We start from the raw sequence: 25,087 nt of genomic DNA, 5'->3' as shown, positions 1-25,087 counted from the left end.
TTGTGTCATCCTTGGGCCGGCAGAGGGGACGGGGCCATCAGCACCCTGAGTCCACCGTCCTTCTCCCCCGTTTAGGGTCCTGACCCAGACAGACCCTGAGGGCAAAGAGGCCACTGATGATGCACCTTTGCCGACCTCCCTCCCCAGGGCTCCCCACACCACAGGGAGGTAAGGAGCGGGGTCTGGAGGGGCACACGGAAGATGTCCAGCCCACAGACTGTTGACTTTCCTATCGTCTTCCTTTCCCACCAGACCGTAAGCTCCCGGAGGACCAGGATGCAAACAGTCTGTTCCCTGCTGTGTCCCAAGTACCCACAAGTAGCCACACACAGTCGGCACTCAGAATATTTGTCGAATGACTGCATAGGAGCACAGAAGAAAACCGCTTACCCAGGATTTAACAGCAAGGGGGTAACAAGACAAGCAGCATTTTATGAAAGATAAAAATAGTCCTTAACGGGGTGTTTCCCTACGGTAAACCCGTTCTTATTTTGGCCATTCTGCCCAAAGCAAAATACAACCGACATATATAAGAAGGAAAATAGAGAAGAGTAGAAGAGTTGCTGAAAAGATTATATTTATGCTTTGCTTGGAGTGAAGAAAAGTTTGGGGAAAAGGTACTGAAGAATTTTAAATGGGCTTTAAAAAAATACGAGAAATACATCTTTCTCCTAACTTTCAGACCTGTGGTCTAGGAAGGAGGGGACAGTTGCCAGGATTATTAAAGAAACTCTGTGTTAAACGGTGGAAAGATGTCAGGTTGTGGGTTTCTCTGCTATGGGAAGTTTTGGAGACCAGCGTTGTCTGGATTTGATGACAGGTAATGACATTAACTAATTACAAAACTAACCACATTTGGAGCAGTGGAAGCTGAGATCGTGATAAGCATAATCAAATCCCTGACTTCAGACCTTCGGGAATCAGAGGATAAGTTTTCTCCCTTTGCAAAGCTTGACCAGATGCCTTTCGGAGTCTTTTGTCTGAATATTTTGGAAGCTACAGACATCAACGAGAGTGGGAACCGGCGTTCTGAACTGCAGCTCCCAGTGGTCGGATTGGCACCAAGCAAGGGCACCACGGGGATGCTGTGTGGGTCCCGACTGACCGAAGATGAGCCTTGCCCACCTCCCGTTATCCAGAGCTCCATCAAGGTAAGTGCTCGGCCCTCCACCCCCTTTCTCTTCCCCTAAAAGTCTGAAGACCTGTACCTCCCAACCCCCATCACTGGTTGGGTCATCTTGGACAAATTCCAATCCATTGGAGACTTCCTTTCTTCTTCTACAAAGCAGAGATCAAAATATTGGTCCCTTTTGCCTCAGCAAATTGATGTGAGAATCCAGTGAAATAGCGTTTACTCTGTGTGTTATAGAGTGCTATAAATATAAGAAGTATTGCAGGATGAAGCCAAATTACAGGCCAAGTACCTATGATACAAACACTACAATTATCAGGAAAGTAAGAATCCTTAAAATAAAGAAGCTGGACACCTTCTTTCTAGTGGTTAGTGACCTCCATCGCTTTCCCGCTTCCCTCTTCCCCTCCCTGGTCCCCTGGGAGGAAAGAGAAGAGGCGTCAACCTCCTTCAAATCATCTCCAGCCCTTTAAGGAGCCAGCAGAGCTGTGAGCCGGGCCGTGGAAAATGCCCTGGTCACTCTTCCCATCCAGTAACATTCCTGAAGCCCCAACATAAAACTTGAAAAGAAATGAAATCTTAAAGGGAAACACTATATATAAAATAGATAACTAATGAGAACCAACTGTAGAGCACAGGGAACTCTACTCAGTGCTCTGTGGTGACCTGAATGGAAAGGAAATCCAGAAGGGAGGGGATATTTGCATATGTATGGCTGATTCACTTTGCTGTACAGTAGAAACTAACACAACATTGTAAAGCAACTATACTCCAATAAAAATTAATTTTAAAAAAATCCAAAAACTCAAAGATCAAGTATAAGATGATCTTACAGTTCATATAGATAAATATGCCAATTGTATAAGGAAAGGCAAAATGTGGATACCTTGGGGAGAAAAGTATAGTAGGAAAATTTGTTCAGAAGGGAATTACTGCAAATTTTAGCTTTTATTAAATTCCAACTTAAACTTCCATTAATACATCTTTTAAAACACTGAAACAATATTATTTTCCTTAAGTTCAAAATACATTATTTTTCAGAAAAAAGAAAAAAACCCTATCTTTCAGTCACTTGGAAAATTATCTACCTCTGCTTTCTCTCTCTTACCAATTCACTCCTCCTCAATTAAAGCCATCCTTTGAGTTCAACCTCACTCTTTGGAAACCAAGCAATCACTTAAGAAAGAGAAAAACATTAAGAGATCCAGATTTCAATTAACTTTGCCATTGATTTTTGTGTAATTCTGGGGGAGGCATTATTCTTTGGGTAAAGGTGAGGGGGCAAAGAACTCACAGATTAATGAAGGTTCTAACGTGGGCAGTGGGCAAGGGCTGAGATCCCCACTGTCCTGGTCCCCAGGCCCTGATGAAAAGCAGAAATATTAGGAAAATGGCCTGGAAGAGAGGCCTGCTGCTGCCCTGCCCCTGACAGTGGAGGGTCCACCATTCACGCAGAAAAGTCTGGGTGAAGAGCACACCCTTGTTTCCTTTTAATGTAATTTACGTATTTGGTGCTTCACAGAATTCCCTCATTTTTTAACTGGTCAATCAAGTATGTATGCAACCTTTTTTTTAAGCTGCGATTGTTTCATAATCATTGAATGCACATCCTTCATAACAAGAGACCACTGGGTTAGCACGTGCCCGCACACGTGCACGCACATACACACGCGTGCACGCACTACATAAACACAGCAGAGGCAACCACTGATACAGTTATAATTTTTAATGTGCTGTGTCACTGCCTGTGTCCTGGAGGACATAAGTGTCTGTGAAAATAGATTTAAAACAACGGGCAGTTTAATCAGGTAGGTAGACGGCACTCACCTCTGCCCCCTGGAAATATGATTTTGGCATAACGCCTGGGGGCGGGGGGAGCTCACTGAAGCGCATCCCTTCTGAGCAGAAGAGTGAAAGCAGCTGTCGTGAGAAGCCTTTCCTGGCGGGGCTGTGAGGGCATCTGCTGGTGTGACACCCATGAGGAAGAAGGTGATGTTCACCATTATCAACGGGTTAACTGTTAGAACTGAGCAGAAGAAACGGGGTGTAATTATAAATGATGCACTTAGGAGTTTCACTTTGGAAGGTTTATTCCAGCTACATGGGACCTGTGCTAGGGCCTCTCTTCTCCCATCCTGCCCCGGTTTGGCCCAGGAGGCCCAGAAGGCACTTAGTAAATAGTTGTCGGGCCACAGAAACTCCCATGTTTGTGAACCTCGGAAGCTGGGCCAGCTGGGCCTTGTTTTCTCACGTATGTGACATGAGACGACCCAGTCACCGAGGGGAAACCTACAGAGGTTGAGCAACCCTAGTGCCACCTTCGGGTCCCCCAGCTCCCGCGGGGGCTCGGAAGGGTCAGCTCCGGGGGGGGGGGTCCGCCTGCCGTGGTCCAGGCGCCCCGTCTCTTCTACACGTCAAATCATTTTGGCCACAGCGTGGGTGAGCCGAGTCTGCACCTTGGCTGTGCTCCTCTCTGACCTTGGGAAAGTTACCTTGAACGGAGCTTAATGTCGTTACCTGCAAACTGAAGGCTGTGACGTCTGCCTTGCGGGGCCGCTCCGTCCGTGAGAGGTGGTGGAGGGGATGTCCGCGCACACTGGCCTTTTAGTCCATGGCAACGGCTCTTCCTCTCGCCGCGATGCTGGGACTTGGATTGGACCAGGAACAGAAGCCAAATCAGTGCTTCCTGCTAAGAGACGAGAAGACGGAACATGCCCACCTCCAGGCCAGAAGATGCTCCAGAAGTGGGTTTGGCTGGTTGGTTGTTTAGAGGAGGAAGGTTGGTGGGAGGAGGTTGGCTGAGAATGTTCCCCAAGCTGGCATGGCTGACTGGCGCTGACCTTTAGGCATCACCGACGGGCCTCAGTTCTGTATAAAACTGGGGGTATTTTCATGTCGTGATGTGGGGTGGCATTTCACCTCTACAGATCTCACACAGTAGCACCCCGAGCATATTGGTTAATGCTTTGGGGCTCTTAGGGCTCCTTTGGTACTAACATATGCTTCCGTATACTCATCTGTACTCAAGGCTACCAAAAGGGCATTTTCATCAATGCTATATTTAGTACAACTAAAAATGATGTGTTTGTCAAAACCTAAAATAGAAACAATCTCTAGCTACTCAGTGATGTGAGAACCAAGGAGACAAGACAGCCGTGTGCTTGAGCAGACTGTACCTGAAGCTCCAGTGCATGGTGTGAGTTTCCCCATGAGACAGAGGGAGATGACACGCCCAGAGAAGGGATGGGTGTGGCCTCCAGTCCCAAAAAAATACTCCTCCACAGCTCCAGAGTTGAAGAAACGGGCAGTGCTTTGCCTGGTAAAAGAAAACGGAGAAAAACTGTCTTCAGATATTTGGTGAGAACATTTGTGTATAAGAGTGCGCCCTACTTTACGTGCATCAGGAAGTAAAACTAAAACCAATCATGGCATCTACATGAAGGCAGGTTTTGACTCAACTGAAGGAGGAGATTTCAGTTACTGCATTTGAAGGTGAGATGCACAGCCCTGAGTGACAGTGAGCTCCATAAGCTGAAGGTGTTCAAGCTTGGGGAACGGGCTTCGTCGGAGGAGGCCCATCACACCTGGCTTACGGGGCTGTGACGAGGACCAGGAGATCACAGCTTCAGACCCCCGCTATGCCTTGGTGACTTGGACACCCTGCTCTGGGCTGCCCCTACCTGAAAGTTCACCTTCCAAGCAACAGACTTCAGAGGCTGCAACCAATGAAGGCTCTTCTTGTCTCCCCATTACTGGCCTCTGCCCTCCCACCCTGGGGCTCCCCTGTGACCCTGAAACCTGAGACCCTCCAGCAAAACTCAGTCTCCAACCATGCTTGACCCGGAGGTAAGGGGGAAAATAAAGGGGTATTAATGTCCCCTGAGGAAAGCCATTGAACAATCAGAGGTTGGAACTGGCAGATACATTCTCTCCCGTTTCTTCCTCCCCTTCATCCACTGGGTCAGTTTCTCCTGAGACCTAATAGTTCATGCTTTGGGAGGATGGTCCCTGCACTATCGCCCTGCAGCTGCTGTAACGAATTACCACAAATTTGGTGGCTTAAACAACAGGAATGTATTCTCTCACAGTTCTGGAGGCCAGCAGTCTGCAATCAGTGTGGCCGGCCCACACGGAGCTGTCAGCAGGGGCTGTGCCCCCTCCAGAGGCTGGAGGGGGGTGGTCCCTTTCTCACCTCCTGCAGCTCCTGGTGATGCCCACGTTCCTTGGCTTGTGGCCGCATCACTCCAGCCTCTGCCTCGTGGTCACACTGCCTTCTCCTCCTCTGTGTGTCAAATCTGCCTCTGTCTCTGCCTCCTTATCATAAAGACAGTTACAACTGGACTTAGGACCTACCCAGATAATCCAAGGTAACCCTCCATCTCAAGATCCTTAATCACATCTTATTCCTGGATTGAACTCTCCACTGAAGAGACAGCACATGAGCTTTTCCACAAGCTCTCCTTTCTGGGGAGCACAAAATAATACACATAAATCATTAAGAACTTTGCACACAGTAATGGTAGTAACAGTAGTAGTAATACAATAATAGTTCCCACAGTTTTCAATGAGATTTTACTTTTTTCCAGAGCATTGCTAAATCGCTTAAAAAGAGGCTTAGACACTGAGGAGATGGAGGTCATCTATTTCAGTAGAATTTTACACTGTGTTGAGAGATTTATTTCCCCCTCTACAAAACATTTCCAGCGTGGGGACAATTTCTCAGTAGAATACCTGCTAAAAGATTAGAATTAGAAAAAGAAGGGTTTTCCCACAGCAAACGGAAGAAAATTCACTTCACGGCAGGAAAGTTAAATAAATTGGTTAATGCTTACAAATTTCTTAGAGAGGAAAAGTGTTACCTGTATCAGTGTTAAGTCCTGCAATGCATATGCTTTTTGTGCTGAAACAAATTGCATTTCTGAAAACAAGAGCGCCCTGGGTCCAGGGAATATCAGAGAAGCAGCACAGCTTCAAGGATGAATTGCAGGGTCATATACACCCATCTCCAAATTCAGTCAGCAGGGTTGTGACTCACTGATGTGGGAGAAAAAGGAGGAAAAGGCATAATTTTCTACTGTACTTCCCAGAGGTCTTTGCGGTGACAACCGTACAATGGAAGATTCTGGAAGGTTTTATTTTGTTTTGTTTTGATGAGGCAACTTCATTGGTACCTTTGTTTCAGGAATCATATGACTCTTAGGTTCAAGGTTACCTGAAGAGTGTTAAGTAGCCAACGACATTGACTCTTTGACTATAAGGGGAATACTGGCAAACGTCCCTGTTAAAAGGACAAGTATCAAAAACAGAACTTTCAAGAACTTCACTTCACCTACCAGGACACAAAAAATTCAATATTTTGGTTAAAGCTGCTTCCTCCAGGCACATTTGATAATCATCATTTCAAAAATTACAAGACACATCACTGAAGGAATATAATGTGATTAAGACTGTATTGGACAGTATGGTCAACATACTGGCATGTTTCATATATGTCGCCTAATTGGACAATTCATATTTGAAAATGTCTCTGATAGGGATTCTCTTGGACTTTAGGTAAAAAATTCTAACTTTCAAATCTTCTAAACCTAGACTATCTCCATCTTTTGGTTGCTGGTATAATCTGCTATCATCATTTCACCATCTCTCTTTCGCTTTCCTATCTTGTTACACACACACACACACACACACACACACACACACATATACACACACATAAACACACATACACACATAAACACACACACATATACAAACACACACACATATATATACACACACATACACATACATTCACACACACACATATACACACATATACACATATATACACACACATAAACACACACATACACTCATATATACTCACATACACACACCTGCACACAAATACACACATACACAATACACAGACACAGACACACACATACACACATACACACATACACACAAATACACACACATACATACACACGTTCACACACGCATACATACACATACACACATATACACATACACACATTCACACACACACACACACACACACACACACACACACACACTATCCAAAACAATGTCTCCGGCAACATTTTGTTGAGTGACAGGATTACTCTCCCTTTCCCATCCCATCTACCCTCTTTCTTCGTATCAAAAACAAGGGCCAGCTCCTTGGGCAGCTCAGGAGAAACCATGAGGAAATCTCTATACTTCTGGACTCCAGCCACAGGGGTCCAAGAACAAAATTATTCTAAGGGTCTTCCAACTCTTCTTTAAGTAGTCATCACTCTCCCTGAAAAATTCAGCTCTTTCTCCAGTTCATAGCAGACTCATAAATATTGTTGAATAGTGAAGGAAGGAGGGAAGGGAGGGAGGGAGGGAGGGAGGAGAAGGAACTAAAGAACTGAGTATTTCTGAAACCGTGGAAAGAAACGTGACGTACAGAAGCATATGGTGTCCTGAAAAGCACACTGATTAGAACCAGGAGACACAGATTCCAGTGCTTCTACTGGCTTATTAAATCTTTGATAGGCTAAGTCTCATTTGCTCACATGCCAAAGAGAAATACCACTTATCCAATGTTTTATGGATAATATCTATGCCACAAATACAGCACCTCATGGCTTAGAAAACACTTGGACTCTCTCTACTTGACCCTCGCAACCAACTGGTGCAGAGGGGGCCCATCTTTGGGCCTGGCAGCAGAAGTCCACCTATTGACCATAGATGTTTCTTTTATTAAAGGTGACCGTAGGTCTTTAAGTCACTAATAAAGGTGCACTCCAAGCCATCAACACCTTCTCCTCCAGGTAGCAGACAAAGGAAGAGCCCAGCCATGATCCATGACCTGCCACCAAGACAATCATGGCAGAACCTTTTCTCAAACCGTGACTTCTTGGGCCAAATCCTTCTCACTTCCTGCTACCTATACACCTATACTGATCACCCATGACAAAAGCACATCACCAAAGGCCCTCAGCATCTCATCAAAAGAGGACCACAATTAAAATTCCTATAAACACATTTTTCAGCACGGAGTAGCTATCTAGCAGATACTCAGTGAATTGGATACACTACATCAAGAGTCAGCAAACTTTTTCTGCAAAGAACCATATAGTAAACCTTTTAGGTTTTGTAGACCATAGAGTCTTTGTCACCACTGCTCCACATCTCGGTCCAAAAGCAGCCGTAGACAGCACATACACAAATGGGTATGGCTATGGCCCGTAAATCTTAACTTACAAAGAGAGGCAACAGGTCAGATGTAGCCCACGGGCCTTTGACAAACCCCAGGACTTACATCAACTTTGAGAAAAGCCTTGATGTCAAAAACATTGTTTTAACACTTCCTTTTAGAGGTCGGGTCCTGCCAACTCTTAATGTTATATCCAGGCATTTTTGTCCCTCTTTTCCACTGTCCTCTGATAAACACCCACTGGCGGAGGAGACATGGGGCTTTTACCCTTCAAATGCAGTTATTCTGGAAGACAAAGCAGGGGCAGAAATTAAAACCAGACCCCAGGTCTTTGTGCCGTACCCAGCAATATCAAGTGCCCCTCTTCAAATTGTACCCGGTTGGCTGTATACCTAATAAAGAAAATAGAACTATTCTTTCGCTTAATCGTCTTTTAGTAAGGGGATGGGGGGCCAGGTTTACTAAAGGCCCTTATAAAACGCCGGCTGAAAGGGAAAAATGCTCCTTGTCACCACAGAACCTTTTTCATGTGAAGCTACACGATCACTTTTCATTCTGTCTCTCAAGCACCCCATGGCACCCATCCATGTATTAGGCTAATAACTGCATGAATCTAGTTAAAAGGAACCAAGCAATTATTTTAATTAGAAGAGAACAAAAATAACACTCCTGGATTCTGTTTTAAGGGACAAGAAGGAAGTAGTCAGGGTTCAAAAAGATCCCACAAAATATTTTTGTGAAAGGAAAAATAATTAAGGCCAAATTTAGAATGTACTTGCAATAAATGGGCCAAATAAAATGAATGGCACCACTGTGCAGCTAAAACCCATTCATATAGAAGAGCCCCAGAAAGTCCATTTTTATGTGATACCATTTGGAGAGTATAGCCAATTTCACAAAGTGAAAGTAAATGTCTAGTAGGGACTTTAATGATCCTTGTGAATCTCTTACACAATTTCTTATAGAGTTTCTGTGTAAACTCTTCTATTAATAAGAGAAAAGGGGAAGGATCTCAGTCAGTTGCCTTTTAAGTAGGATTTTTTTTTTTTTTCATTTAAATTCTTAGAGTAAATGGTTCATATTTGTTACTCCGGAAAAATCTATCTTTATAGAAAATCCTTGCTGTTAATCCATTCTACAAAAACCGAATGCCACGTAAGAGAGTTTTAACCATTTGAACTGAATTCAGTCGTACAGGAGGAGATGGTATCTGCGGACTTTCCATAGCCTTGGCCTTCCTACCTCCCTACCTCATGGTATTTGGGCCATCTGAGTCCATCTCAGGCTTCCAAAAAGAGATGAAATGAAATGCAAGCTAGTCAACTAGTCAGTGTTGCCCCTTCTGTTTGAAGCTACATATGTTTACTGAGCACCTGTTGGCTACCAGGCTGAGACCTGGACCCTGCCTGCAAAGAGTTCACCATCTAACCACGGAAATTAGAAGCTGACCACACAGCCCCAGCTGCGAGGAGTCAAGGGTTCTGGCCTGAGCTGATTATCAAAGAATGCATTATCCAGGAGGAAGCCCTGGACAGCCTATGCCTGGGATTTGAAAGAGCAGCACACACAAAACCCCACGGCGCACACCAGTAACCGCAGGCAGCTGGAGATGCTGGAGGGGGATGCGGGCCGAGGAGGAAGGAGGAGCCCATCCAGTGGGGGCACCGTGTATGTGTTCATGAGCCTGCACTTCACCTTGTAAAGCCATCGAGGAGTTGTCAACAAGGGCTAAGGTGGCCAGCTGTCCATTTTGGAGCGAGCACTTGGATGGCTGAGAAGAGGATGAAATGAAGATTAGGTGTTCTAGAAGCGCCACAGTCCGGAGGACCACAGCAAGAAGGCATGGAAAGATGGGTGAGCTATGAGATATACAGTATTGAAGGAGATTTAAAAAAAAAAAACTCAGTGGAGCAGTGACTGAAGGGTCAAAAGGAGGAGATGAAATCGGCTTTGAAGATTCTCATTGGGATCAGGTGTTTTATCTGAATGCTTATCATACGTCCAGAAAGTTCTCATCTTATAGGTTCTCCTTTAAACCCAGGATGGACCTTGATCATGGGTCTTGGGATTGAGACACAGTGACACAGTTCAGTCTTGGGCACATGAGCTTACTGCCGAGAGCCACATGAAAACTCCTAGATCATCTAACTTCTATTTACTTTCCCAGGCAAAACTCACACAAAACCAGTTTCCTGCCAAAAGTCTAATGTAAAATATACAGAAGCTTGGAATGAAAGATAATTGTGATGAATAAATACTTACTGTGACGGTTGATTTTACATGTCAGCTCGACTGGGCTAAGGAATGCCCAGGTAGCTGGTGAAACATTATTTCTGGGCATGTCTGTGAGGGCATTTCTGGAGGAGATCAGCATTTGGATGGGTGGATGGAGTGAAGAAGATCACCCTCACCACTGCGGTGGGCACCATCCAACCCACTGAAGGCCTGGATAGAACAGAAAGGCAGAGGAAGGGTGAATTTTCTCTCTGCTTGAGCTGGGAGGCCCATCTTCTCCTGCCCTTGGACATAGGAGCTCCCAGTTCTCAGGCCTTCAGAATCCAACCAGGTGTATAGCACAGGTGTATTCCATTATCTTGTAATAACTTTTAATGGAATATAATCTGTAAAAGTACTGAATCACTATACTACACACCTGAAACTAATATAATATCATAAATCAACTCTGCTTCAATTAGAAAAGAATCCAACCAGGACTTACACCATTGCTCATCCTTCAGCCCCCAACCCCACAATTCTCAGGCCTTCAGACTTGGACTGGGTTACACCACCAGCCTTCCTGGTCCCCAGTTTGCAGACAGCAGATCAAGCGACTTCCTGGTCTCTATAATTGTGCTAGCCAATTCCTATAGTAGATCATATATACGTCTATGTATATTCTATTGGTTCTGTTTCTCTGGAGAACCCTGACTAATATACTTAGGACAAACTATGTATATTTTTAATCACTATATTAGATCAGATTCATTTATGTTTTAATTTTTTTTAAGTCTGTAAAGAAGACACTTCTCAACTCCTTTTACGGGCCAGCTAAACCTTGATAACACACCTGGCAAGGACATTACACTAAAGGAAAATTACAGGTAAATTTCATCCATACATATCGTAAAAATTATCAAAACATGCAATAATACATGAAATAAATAATATATCATAAACAAATTCAGTTTAGTCCAGAAATGCAAGGTTGGTTTGACATTAACAAACCTATTGAATAATTCACCACATTAACAGAATAAAGGGGAAAAAGTCATATGATCAGTCTATAAATGAGTACTTAATTTATGACAAAAGTGTCACTTCAGAGCACTGGGGAAAGGAAGTCTTTTTTATTAATGGTGTAAGGTAAGTAGATATGATGGAGGAAAAACAAACTTGATCCCAGCCTTACACCATACACGAAAGTCAACACCATGTGGATTACAGATGTAAATGTGAAAGGTGAAACAATAAAGCTTCCAGAAGATAATATAAAAGAATACTTTCATGGCATCGGGGTAAGCAAAGCTCTCTTAAGTAGGACATAGGAAGCACTAACTATAAAGGGAAGTATTGGTAAATTAGACTACACTAAAATTAAAATCTTCCTCTCGTCCAAAGACACCATAAAGTAAGTGACAAGTCAAGCTCATGGTGGTATATGATATTTGCAATATATATAACCAAAAAAGGATCATATCCAGAATATATATCTCCTGCAAATCAGTAAAAGAGATGAACAATACAATAAGAAAACTAGCAGGACACTTGAAAACCTGTTCACAAAATACCCAAATAGCCAATGTACATGAAAAGATGCTCAACTCATTAATAATCCAGGAAATCAAATTAAAACCACAATGAGATTCAATTACATACCACCAGAACGACCAAAATCAAGAAGACCAAGAGAACCAGACGTTAACGAGGAGGTAGAGCAGCATAAGTCTCTCCCACTGCTGGTGGGAGTGGAAACTGACACAACCTCTTTGGAAAACTGACATTATTAAAGCCAATCACAGCTGTGCCCTACAACGTGGTAAGTCCCCCTTTGGTCTACACACCCAACAGAAATGCACACACCCACACACGCACCAAAGGCGTGCACAAGATAGCTTACAGCCACCCTCTCTGAAATAGCCTAAAACTGAAACAACTCAAACGTTCATCAGGAGTAGAACGGGTAAACCGTGCTATGGAACTGATACAATGGAAGGAAATACAACAGGGAAAAAATACTATACTTACACCCAACAACATAGATACAGCTCACAAACATAGTGTTGAAAGAGTGAAGCCAGACACAAAAGAACAGCTACCATGTGATTCCATTTATATGATGTCCCCTGCTAAAGAAGAAAAAAAAATCTATGAGGTCAGAAATAAGGATGGTGGTTATCTTTGAGGAGGAAGGAGGGGTCCCATCACAGGAGCAATCAGGGATAGCTGTGTTGTCTTTCTTATTCCGAGGGTGGTTACAGGGGTGTGTTCCCTCCAGGATAACACATTGATCACGTGCTTCCGCTCTCTGCAAGCTTCCACATGTGGAACCCTAATAAAGCTTCAAAAAAGTTTCAAATGTTTATTTCTTAGGTGAAGCAAAGGGAGGGACTAACACAGAAAATAGTATAGAATATCTTTATTAAAATCAATCAGTGGTTTGCTCTTACCTGGGTTCAGTTTGCTCTCTTGATGTCAGCTACTGGGCAGAAAATGGGAAGAACCACATATGTGATTAGAGGTCAGCTGGGCTGGGAAGAAGAGAATGTCTTTTCTTGAGGAAAAATGAATAAAACTGGGACCCTCTGCAGTTTAGCGAAGAGGTAAAGAATGTATGAGGAAAAAACGATTAAAGACCCAATGTATAAAATAATGGCAATAATGGAGGACCTTGGGGAGACTCCTATATTTCCAGCCTTCTTATGTAAAGCAGGATTAAAAGGTAACAAATTTAGGCTGGTTGCAAGGAAATACTTCCTTATGAAATGTATAATTAACCTCTAGCCAATGGTTTAGTAAAATCCAACTCCTCCCTCAAAAAAAAAAAAAAAAAAGATTAGCTATTTGTAGCAGCCGAAACAGCATCAGCAGTTACACTGACTAATATTATATTACAAAGACTCCCCTGCTTCCAGGCAAAAACCGAGAGCCAGCTGGGGTCAGGAAGGAAATTTTCCCTTTGGTGTAGTATTTCACAGCTCTGTTATCTAATAGTGAACCATCCAGACGCTGCCTGGCGTTTGCACCTCCGTTCCCGGCACCTGGCTCTGGGATCCAGGCTGCTGCACTGAAACAGGCCATTGTTTTCATCCTGGATGGAACACCTGTAGGCCTATATTTAGGCAACACCTTGTATTTCCAAAAGGTAAACACAAGGAATATAATCAAAATTGTTCCTAACACTACTGTTTTTACATCAACAATCTATAAATATATGGAAGAACTCAGTATACGTGTGAAATAAACAGAGCAGATATGCCTACATGGACGTAATTCAAAAGACAGCTCTGTAATTTAGCAGCTTGGATCTCAATTGTTGTATTTTGCGGCATGAAAAACACAGATATTATTCATCAAAGTGATTGTCCTGCGCACTTGTATACCTTATATAATTTATTTTTTCAGGGCTTTTTACTTCAAAGAAATCACTAGCTAATGACATTTCAGACTTTAGAAATTTTTCTGATAGCACACTGCTATTCCCTCAGGGACAGGATTGTGAATAAGTGGATTTTTTTAAAGATCATTAACAGATATTACAAACCAATTCAACTGAGCATTTTCTTTGCAAATTACCTTTAACTTTTAAAGCCATTGGAAAAGGAAAAAGAAAAGAAAAAAAAAAAAAGACAGTGAGTGATTTAATTTACTTAACCTGTCTACAAATTGCAGCTTTGCACTCCATCGGCGACTGCATTTTCAACCAAAAAACATCTCTAACTGTCTCTAATAGAGATATTTTTCTAAATGATCACACTTGATGAGTGATATTTCAAAAGATAGTGATGCTTCGTTTTTTTTATCATTGAACAAGTTGCCCTGGAATTGAGAATGCTTATTTTATTGATATGTTTAAAGCAAAACCAGCCCTGCACTGTCTGTATCTGTTGCTTAATTAAAACTCTCAGGTAACTAGCAGGTTTATCATTTTCTGAGCAAATGGATGGTGGAGCTCTGGTGGTAGATTGTGGGGTTTTGGGGGCAGGGAGGAGGCTCTTTTATTTAATGATCAAACCATAGTTTCCTGGTTAAAGAGCTAATATTTGGGTGGAGAAGCACCTTTATTCCCCACGTACATCAGGCCTGATTCCTATTTGCATCAGCACCCCGTTGTGTATGTTTTCCATTCAAAGAGCTCCCGTGGACTTCAAAGGGAGTTGCCTGCGAGGCCTGAACGGGCCCTGAACTGGGAGAAACCATGCCAAGTCCAGCTTGCGCTGGAGCCCCCAAATCATGTCACAAAATTAAAGGGTGTCCCCTACCTACGCCATCCCACAGAGCATGTGGGAAATGTCCCCAGGCTTGCCAAGCGCTACACTGGCTTCTCAGGCTACTCTTTATAAATATTTGATGAGTGGCACTCCATTTATAAGGAACTATGTTAATAAGAATATTCTTTGAAATCGGAGTCCAACGTAGGCTTTAAAAGGGGTCATTGTTTGAGGGACTACACATTTCCCTTTTTTCCCTTTTAAAGTGCAAAGTCAACTTACCACAGACCAAACAAAGGCACCTATGTCCTTTTGGATGTCCCATCAGCCAAAAAATGGGTAGGGTTCTATTCTGAAGGATGTTCTGTTTTTGGAAGGAGTCATGACATTATTGAGGGTAAAGGAACATAAGAGCTAATGTCTCTTGAGCATCTCTTGTATGACAGATATTTTCATTCTCTTCTTTTCATCCTCACCGAAATATTATGCAGTAGACTATACTACCCCCATTCTAAAGATGGAAAAATGGGCCTCACAGAGACCATACAAGTTGTTACTCCAGAGCCGCACGACAGGAAGTGCAGAGCTGGTCTGGAACCTACATCTACCCAACCCCACAGCCCTTGTTTGTTTTTCTACCTCACACTAACTCCCAGGTGTCTGCCAATTTCAAATGTCAAGTTCACATCTTCCAGCAGCTGCCATTCTTCTCAAGAGCTGGAACTCGAAGATTATGGGTTCCTTCAATTCAAGCTCAGGAAGGGAATACTGTATCCCACCTGCTGACGATTAAATTGCAAAAGAAATGTTTTGCCCCCAAGAGTTCCCAGTGGGATCCTGCCAGGAAAGGCGAAACCCAAGGTGGCTGCAGATCTACAGTAGCTGGGCTGAGTGCCACGTGAGCATCCCAAAACCCTGACGCACCTCAGTGGACCTCAGATAATAGGGGTGATGTTAGTGATCACAGCAGACTTCCTTGGAGACAAGTTCAAGGAGGATGAGGAGGACCGGCAAGGGCTCCAGGAGGACAGAGGACCCAGATGCCAATGTGTAGAGAGGTGGCACGTCCCAAATCATCACAGCCCATATTTTTAAGTGTTGGGATGGGAGGAGAAAGGTGGAATTCCACTGATCTCCTTGGGCGTCTCCCCAACCTCAAGATGTGGGAGCCCTGATTAGGTCTCAGAGGTGGACGCTTGGTGGTCAGAGAGGGAGGTTAGGGGCCGAGTCTCTAGTCTACCTGATGAGCGGACACGGGCCCCCAGTGCACCACAGAGTAACGAGAACCCCCATGACCATCCCATATCCTTCCTGTTTTCACAAACTCCTACAGCAAGAGCCCCAGAGGCCACAGAAAGGAGCCCAAGCAACTCCATGAGGCCATGGTGGCCACCATTTGCCCTGGGCTCACGGAAAGTTCACCAGAGCAGAGACACACGTTCCCGGGACCTCACACAAGGATGTGGCCTTGCCAAGCCTTTGTTCACGTCTCTGAGCTGCCGCCTCACCTGCACAACGGGTGATGGTTTCTGAAAGCACTCCACACGATCCAGGCTGTGGAGACACTGTCTCATCGACCTTTCCTTGCATTTCAGGCACGTTTCTCAACATCAGACTTTTAATTCTCATCCCTGTAAGCTTGGTCTTTTAACAAAAATAAATCTAAATGGGAGTGATTTTTCATGTAATAGAAGCCAAAACCAAAGTTTAAAAATAGAATAAAATAAAACAGGATGTTTTCCAAGCACAGAACATCAATTTGTTTATTTATTTTGAGCTCACTCAACAAATCTTTACACACGCTGAGTTGAGGCTTCCGCAAGGCGTTATGATGTTGGATTTCTAAGCACACTCTACCTTGCCTTTGCACTTAGGGTAAAATCAAACTTCTAAACATGAAGCACGAATGAGGCCAGGTGTGATCTGATGCCTGCTGGCCTCTCACACCTCATCCTGACCAGCTCACGGCTCTGCTGTCACCCTGTGGAACGGCTGAGACGCCTCCTCCCTCCTGGGTCTGCCTTTCTTCACCTGCTGGCCCGTCTCCTCACTCTTAATTCGGTTTAAATGTGCTCTCCCCAGAAAGATCTTGCATTGCCTCCAAATCCCAAATGGCCCAGCCCTGATCCTTGCCCATTTCCGTTTCCTTTGGAGCATGATTGCCATGGACCACACTCTCCCTGTTTGCTTGGTCCCTCGTGTACCGTCCATGTCCCCAACCCAGCTGAGACTCCGGAAAGCCAGAGAGTATCACAGTCTGTCCCCAACTTTGTCCCCAGGCCCTAGCACAGTCCCTGTCTCAGGAAACAGTGTTGCCTCAAAGCAGCTTTACCTGGTGTAAAATAACATAAAACCCCAGTCAGATAACTTTGTATCATCGGCTGCAGTGGCAGCCCTTGAACTGAAGAAGAAAAGCTCTCATTTCTCTTCCTGCACAAACTCAAGTTCTTCCCACTGCACTTAAGCCCTGCCTTCTCCCTGCCAGGCAGTGGTGCACACTGGATCTGGGAGGACGGCCTGTGTTTACTTCCAGCCAGGGAAATGTCTTACCTGTTCACAGGGTCCTGCTTGCCAAGGAGGCACGACTTCCCCATCATCTGAGTGCGAGATGGCCTTGAGCTCGGCGTCCTGCAGGGTCCAGGTATGACTCTCAGGGGCTCCCTGGGGCTGCTCTGTCCAAGTCAGCACGGGCACCCATGACAGCCCAGAACTCAGCTCCTGTCGCCTCATGAATTGCCGACCCTGCTGCAGGGTGGAGTGTCTTAATTGTTTTTTTCTTTATCGGATCATTTTCAAATTAGAGAAGTACAATATACTAGTTGTAACAACTGAAACAACATTTCGAGCTGCCAGCCCCTGTACTGCCACTGACCTTGTCTATTTCCGGTGGCCTTCTCTCAGTAACAAGTCTCTAGGTCAAGGCCCCTTTCCCTTTCTCACAGGTGCCTCTCCCCATACGTCGTCAGGCAGAGCTGCCCAAGCCTTCAATGGGTACCACTGACTCAGCCCGTTTGTCTCCAGATGGCCATTCCTTCTGACCCTCACCCTACAGGTCATAAACGTGGTCAACACATTTGTGTATTGCTGTGTCAGTTTCAAACATATTCAGATAGGTTATTTCAACTAATTCTTACAATAGTCCATGAAGTAGAGAGGGGTACATATATTGGCCCCCCCAAATATGTGCATTTTCAAAAACATTAACAGGCAATTTGCAAAGAAGATGTTAAAATGGCCACATGAAAAAATACTAAGTTTCACTATGGGAGTTGGGATTGACATGTACACACTGCTATATTTAAAATAGATAACCAACAAGTACCTACTGTAAAAAAAAAAAATTAGGGACTTCCCTGGTGGCACAGTGGTTAAGAATCTGCCTGCCAATGCAGGGGACACGGGTTTGATCCCTGGTCTGGGAAGATCCCACATGCTGTGGAGCAACTAAGCCCGTGAGCCACAACTACTGAGCCTGCGCTCTAGAGCCCATGAGCCACAATTACTGAGCCAGTGCACCACAACTACTGAAGCCCGCATGCTCTAGGGCCCGTGTGCTGCAACTACTGAGCCCGCATGCTGCAACTACTGAAGCCCATGCACCTAGAGCCTGTGCTCCACAGCAAGAGAAGCCACCACAATGAGAAGCCCGTGCACCGCAACGAAGAGTAGCCCCTGCTCGCCGCAACTAGAGAAAGCCCATGCGTAGCAATGAAGACCCAATGCAGCCAAAAAATAAAAAATAAAATTGTTAATTAATTTTTAAAATATAAAAGAGTGCAATAGAGTAAAAAAAAAACAAAAAATAAAAATAAATTTTAAAAAAAGAAATGCAAAGTAGAAGAACTTGGATATACTTTTTGCCTATGGATTAGCAAATATAAGAATGACAACACACTGTTCAACAAAGGAGGAGTGTGGCCGGACACTAAGCGATCACAGGTAGGAGTAGGTATTGGTGGCGCTGCTCTAACCGATAACTTGCCAACATACAGTGAATTAGAAAACCATGGAATCATGCAATTCCTCTTATAGGAATTTATCCCAAGGAAATAAAGCTATGTAGAAAGTTTAAGCTACAGGGATGTTTTAATATGCGACTAAGTTGAAGTCAAGTCATAGAATAAAATGCTCTGAAAAAATTTAAATAATAACACAGAAGAATATATAATATCATGCAAAGATTCTGGATATAAGTTTTAAAAAATCACACATTGTCTGAGTCCCATATATATAATAGATATGCATATAGATATAAATATAACACACCCCAAAATGTCAAGAAAGGCTATCTCCAAGTGATGGCATTACGGGTGATTTTTATTTTCTTAAGTTCTGCTCATCTCTATTTTCTAAATTATTTTTAATAACCACATAGAATTTTGTAAAGAGAAAAGCAATAAAATGATAAAATTAAAAACACTGTCTTTTTCTAAATGGGACCAATTCTACATTTGATTCTTTCATCCACTCACGCATTCATTTGACAAATATTTACGGAACTCCTACTATATACAAAGCATCCTCCTAGCGATCAAAATTATTTTTAAAAAAAATTTTTTAAAAGAGAGGTGGAGAATGTATTCTTGGTAAATAGGAGGAAGCCAGCGAGGGTGCTGGTTTCAACCAGGAATGTCACCAGGCACAGCTGGAGGTCGCTAGGCATTATCCTTCCCTAAACTCAAAAAAACGACCTCAGAGGATACCAATGCACCCAGTCATGCTTGGCTGAGATTTAGCTTCAGAACTGAACCTGGACCTGAAAAAGTGGTTTCTGGGAGTGAAAAATGGAGAGAATGCGTGAGTGTGAGACTCCCCCACGCCCTGAAAGCTCTTCACTCCTGGGTCTACTGCCAGCTTGAGGCAAGTCGGTGGCGTGGCCTGACCACAGGAAAAGTGGTCCCAGGGGGTGCATGACGACAGACACTATTTGGCAGTCCCCAAATGATCCATCTTTTGAATAAGCGATCAATGAAAATGCAACCAAATTCCCCTAAAGCTTCCCCCTGACTCTGCCTCTTGAATAGGCATCCCGCCTCTCACTGTTTCTAGAAAACACTCCCCTTTCCTTGCAGGACGGAGTCCCACACACGCATCAAAGCCAGCTTTCCCAGCACGGAAGCCACCCCAGGAAGCGTAGCACTGGCACAGTCTGTAGTACGTCTTTGCAGCCTCCTAGGGTACCATTTAGCCACCCCATGGGATCACTGCCATATTCCAGGTTAACTCAAGGCATCTGCTTTGAGCTGTCTTTTCCCACAAATCGTGAAGAATTTTTGTTGATTCCTCCCCAGAAGGCCACTTGTGACCAGTGTTCCTCTGGAGGCATGGCCAGGGTCCGGAGGGGAACCATGGAGAAGCGAACCAGCCCTCCTGGGGACTGAACTCGTGACCTCATTAGCACAGGGCTCTAATCAACAGAGCCACCAGGCACATACCTCATTTAAGGCACTGAGGCAGTAATTTGCTAAATGTTAATTCTTAGATTAACTACAGATGCATAGAGTTCCTAGGGGGAAAAAAAAACGAGAGGGATTTGTTAATTCTTGAAAGGAAATTTGGGTCATCAGTAGATGATACCTTTGGTTCGTTTTAAAATATACTTTCAGCATCGAGAGATGACACCCATCAGGATCCATGGCGCCATATTTTTTTTAATCAACATCCTGACCAGGAGACTTTCAAGGAAAAAGCAAATGGTGTCACTTCCCCACGAGCAAAACTGCACAATGATTCTGTATCAATTCCTCCAAAGTTCACGTTTCAAACTCAGGCACAAAACTCACATGGCACCATGAAGGAAAGGTGTCCCTACCTGAGGCAGAGGTGGTCCTCCCAGTGTGGGAAGGGCTGGACCCCGGATCTCTCCCCGCTCCCGAGAACCCTAATTCCTGTGGCCAGAAGCCCCTCCTGCAGCCCCGTCTCTGTCACTCGGCAGCCAGCCCGCCCCTCCACCCCTTACCTTATCCGTAGCTGGCCCCTGAGGGACCAGTTTTACAAATAGCAAATATGGTTTGGAACAAAGTTTCGACACCGACTCGGCATCCTGTGTCACATTACACTTCTATGAATATTCCACCAACTGTACAACTCTGAAGAAAAGTTTCCGCTTTCCGGCCATTTCAACTTCAGTTGCTCGCACCCTGACAGCGATCTTTGAAACTGATATGGCCCTGAAAGAAGCCAGAATAACTTTTTTTCAATATTAATAACCATGGGCGAGTTTCCCAGTCTTTGTAATCTTGTGAAAGAGCCCCTGGGGGAAAGCACACTGGGACTTGAATTGAACGCGTGCCCACGTGAGCTCTTCCATGGAAAAGCCTGCTTGAAGATGCATGGACCTCGTACAGGAGAATTTCTATGAAGGGAGAGAGGATAGGAAGCCAGCCTTGCATTTTGCACTTATCACCTTTTGCCCCAGGAGCTTGAAGACCATCTTTACCCAGGTCTCTGCCCACTGCAAGGGAAACCCCACAGCGTCCCAGCCTCCAGTGAAGAAAACCAACCTGGCCTCTCGGGAGCCTGCCAGCTTGGAGGAGAGGCGGTGGGCGGGAAAGTTAGTATCTTCTTTGAGTTGTCAGTTTCCTCACCTGTAAAATGATGATAATTATAGTTACTGCAAAATAGTAAGTGTCTCCACGTGATACTGGACACAAAATTCTTTAGTCGATTGCAACATAGTAACTACTCATTGGAACTTAAATATTGTAGCTACTATCTGCCTCCTGTCTCAGTGCTTACATCTCCATTCCAGATATCCTTTCCTTTGTAAATCTAAAATAAAAATTAAGTTGTACTACAGCTATAGTTGTACATCCATGAAAAAGATACTGATGATCAAACTGGCCACAGCCAAGTTTAACTAGTATGCTCTGATTCAAACAGCTAAGAGGTAGCAGCCTGAAATGAAAATAGCTAGTCCTGATTTCTAAATAATTCCTTTAAAAATATTTCCTTATGAAATACGTTATAAAATGGCATAAGGAACTTTCCAAACCAACATGATCTTAAAATCATAATTCTCTACACCATACCAACATTTTAGTCACCCTAAAGATTCTCAGGAATTTCAATTCCGAACACATTTTTTAAAAATCCACCAATCCAGATAAAATCAGACTAAGTATATTTTTATGAAAATACAATCTGAAACAACCCAATTTTATATTCAAGGAACACTCTTATAAGCATTTAGTAAGTTACAATTTAAAACTTCTACTCAAGTTCAAGTTGACAGTTAGGGACCAAATAAATAGACACTCAGTTGCTGAATAGTATCTGTCTTACAGTTGTGGGCTCGATTTGCTACTTTAATCTCCAGCAGGGAATATTAGTTCAATAAAATAAATATTTTTAATTTCCTCTATGAATTTCCTCAAACCATGCCAATGCACTTATCTATGGCTCACTTAAAAGATTTGTTAAGTAGCCCCCCACTTACATAAAAGAGGATGTTTGATTTTCTTATGAAAATGGAGGAATGAACACGAGTGCTCATTGTTTTAATGTACTGAGCCCTTAATCACTTCCAGTTCTGATTCATCAGAAAAAATAGTACTCTTGAGGGATTCTTTTTTTTTTTTTTTTTTTGGTCACTAAATATTGTCTTTCATTTTGAGATATTTATTTCTTGCCAGAAAATGATACTGTGTTTTTTTCCTAATGATGAAGGATGAAAGATGGAGAGAATTCCATTTGGTGATTATTGGGCCACAAAGAAGTAAACTGATTCAGAAAACAAATCCCCAAAAGAAAAATAAAACGTATTATGTGAGGTGGAAGCATGGAATTCTTGGCATATGTTCAATTGGAGCCAGGATTGGTAATTTAATAACATCCTTGTTTTGTTAATATTTGGGGGGGTGGGAGGCGGGGGCGGGTAAAGCTCTAGGGCTTTAGCTTTGGGCCAGATTCCTTCTACTCTCCACCATTACCTCAGCCAGCAACGGTGTTTAAAGACACAAATCATAGGCCACGGGCAAGGGTCAAAGATGCCATCTTTCCCACATAAGCCAGAGGCTACGACAGAACGTTGATCTCTTCGGCTCAGTGGACAATGGAATCACCTCCAAAGAAAGTCCACTCTGAACACTATGCCCAGAGGCCCAGAGCATCACACCCAAATCAGAGCAGATAGGCAAACTCATGAAGTACAACCTTCCAACTGCAATGATTCTGCTAAATCATTCTGATTCACTGGGTAATCGTGCCACTTTCCTTTGGACTGGTCCTTCTAGCTTCCCCTGCTGGTTGCCGAGCAGAGTATGGCAGGAAAAATAGCCTCAGCTTTGGAAATCCGAGCCACACCTGTGCACTTTACTTATTTATTTATTTTTGGCTGCACCCCACGTGGCTTGTGGGATCTTAGTCCCTTGACCAGGGATCAAACTCAGGTCCTCGGCAATTGAAGGGCGGAGTCCTAACCACTGGACCTCCAGGGAATTCCCCACACCTGTGCACTTTAAAAGGACATACCTGAGTGATGTCTGTGGTAAAGGACTTAAAAGTCAGTGCTGCAGTAATACAGCCCTTTCCTGGGACCTGGAGGCCATGGAGCACGTCATTTTTTAGCTCTGGTTCTCTTTCAAGTTTCAAGGAGGAAAGTACCGCAGGAAGAAAATGAAAAGAAAAAAAAAATGCAAATTGAAGAGGGTAACAGATAGGCTTAATCCAAACTCAGTCCTGAAGACAGTTCTGAGCTGTCACTTTCTTCCATGACCTTTTAATTCCTAGATTAGGCAATGTGTAGGAAAAAACCCCAAAATTACTAAAAATCTTACCAATGTTATGGCTCCCATGATGGTGTGAAGAGAAACATTATATGGGTCACACAAATGTGTGTTTATAATGATAGATGGTGGTACTAGTGATGGTGGTGAGGGTGGTGGTGGTGATGGAGATGGTGGTGAGGGCGATGGTGGTGATGGTGGTGATGGAGATGGTGGTGATGGTGAGGGTGGTGAGGGGGGTGGTGGTGATGGAGATGGTAGTGAGGATGGTGGTGGTGATGGTGGTGATGGAGATGGTGGTGAGGGTGGTGGTGGTGATGGAGATGGTAGTGAGGATGGTGGTGGTGAGGGTGGTGGTGGTGATTAGTCAAATCCCAGAAAATGAATTAAACACTTGAACTCACATATCAGAGACTTGAAAGGTCTCTACCTATCTTCTCTTAGTCTTAGCTTCCTCACGCATCAATTGTTGATTAATCTGATCACAAAGATGTTCTTTGATAAAGACCTGAAAGGCACTTTCAAAAGAAAGAAAAGAAGTGGAGTTTAAGCAACTGATTAAGAGGTGTATTTCTCTCTGTGGGTGACTTTTTATTCTTCACTATTATTTTCATTCTAATCATGGTTACTGAAAGCATTCCAAAGTATCATAAGAGTCCAAGGATGCAGAACAGTCAATGCATGGAGACTGTTGTGGAGACACGTGACACTTTTTTAGCAAGGCTCGAAAATGTCTGGGGCAGAGAAATGCACACCGGCAGTGCTAATTACAATAAATATAGAGAAATCCCTTCCCTGTGTAGATTTGTGTAATCGAGGATGAGGTCGTCAGAGGCGGTTTATTTATATTTCTCTTCCCCTCCTTCTAGGCTCAGAGTAGAGTTGAATGGCCCCAACTACTTTGAAGTCAGGCATGGTCACATGACTTTTTTGACCAACGAGATGTTAGGAGTGACGGGTGGCTCTTCTGGGCAGAAGCTGCAGAAGCCAGGGCAAGCTTCACCAGGTCCCCTTCCCCCTGCTGTGGCACGTGGGGGACCAGGTACAGAGAAGGGCCCCAGCACCCTGAGTCCCTAAATGTCTACAGCTGGCGGATACCTCTTCCAGCCCACAATGGACAAGAAATGGAATCAAGAAACAGACTTGCAATACACACATATACATACATACATACATATATATATATATACATATAAATAACTGAATCGCTTTGCTATACACCTGAAACTAACACAACATTGTACTATATTTCAATAAAAAAAATTTTTTTAACTAAAAAAAAAAAAGAAACAGACTTGTTGCTGTAAAGCCACTGAGATTTTGATGGCTTTTTTCTACCACAGCATAACCTTCTCTACCTGAACAGATACAACTGGCAAAGAGCCAAAGGAAGAGAATTTAAAGTCACTGGTGGTCACATGGGAAAGAAGGAACCTACATCCTTCTGAGACTAAACCAAATCCTCAAGGCTCTGTTATCAAATCACTAACTCTGAGGCATTTAATCATTCCCTAGCAAAGGTCTATTCTAGCAAAAAGTGCCCAGGAAAAAGGTATAACATGACCTGCAAGCAATTGGAAGTCACCGTAATCCACACGGACTGCAAGGTAAT

At 43.7% G+C, this 25,087-nt stretch overlaps 1 long non-coding RNA gene across 46 annotated transcripts in view; it reads right to left on the bottom strand.

The window, feature by feature from the left end:
• Positions 1–25,087, bottom strand: part of LOC309612132 — an 86,683-nt gene that overhangs the window by 36,644 nt on the left and 24,952 nt on the right. For 10 of the 46 annotated variants that reach the window (XR_014234952.1, XR_014234953.1, XR_014234974.1 and 7 more), the window contains exons 3-13: positions 23,880–23,993; positions 23,222–23,327; positions 21,253–21,336; positions 14,194–20,919; positions 12,567–12,667; positions 10,584–10,766; positions 8,427–8,606; positions 5,486–5,596; positions 4,309–4,448; positions 3,650–3,821; positions 2,960–3,158 (exon numbers count right to left, since the gene is read on the bottom strand). This is a non-coding gene — a long non-coding RNA (uncharacterized lncRNA). Of the gene's footprint in view, positions 1–2,843; positions 3,159–3,649; positions 3,822–4,308; positions 4,449–5,324; positions 5,447–5,485; positions 5,597–8,426; positions 8,607–10,583; positions 10,767–12,566; positions 13,021–14,193; positions 20,920–21,252; positions 21,337–23,221; positions 23,328–23,879; positions 23,994–25,087 lie in introns of those variants that run through there. The other 36 variants (XR_014234978.1, XR_014234963.1, XR_014234964.1 and 33 more) reach the window with 32 other exon arrangements.

The sequence above is a fragment of the Balaenoptera borealis genome (genome assembly GCF_965194805.1).
Source record: "Balaenoptera borealis genome assembly, chromosome: 15".
NCBI classification, from domain to species: domain Eukaryota; kingdom Metazoa; phylum Chordata; class Mammalia; order Artiodactyla; family Balaenopteridae; genus Balaenoptera; species Balaenoptera borealis.
Note: the sequence above shows the minus strand (reverse complement) of the source record. Positions and strands in the feature narration are given on the sequence as shown.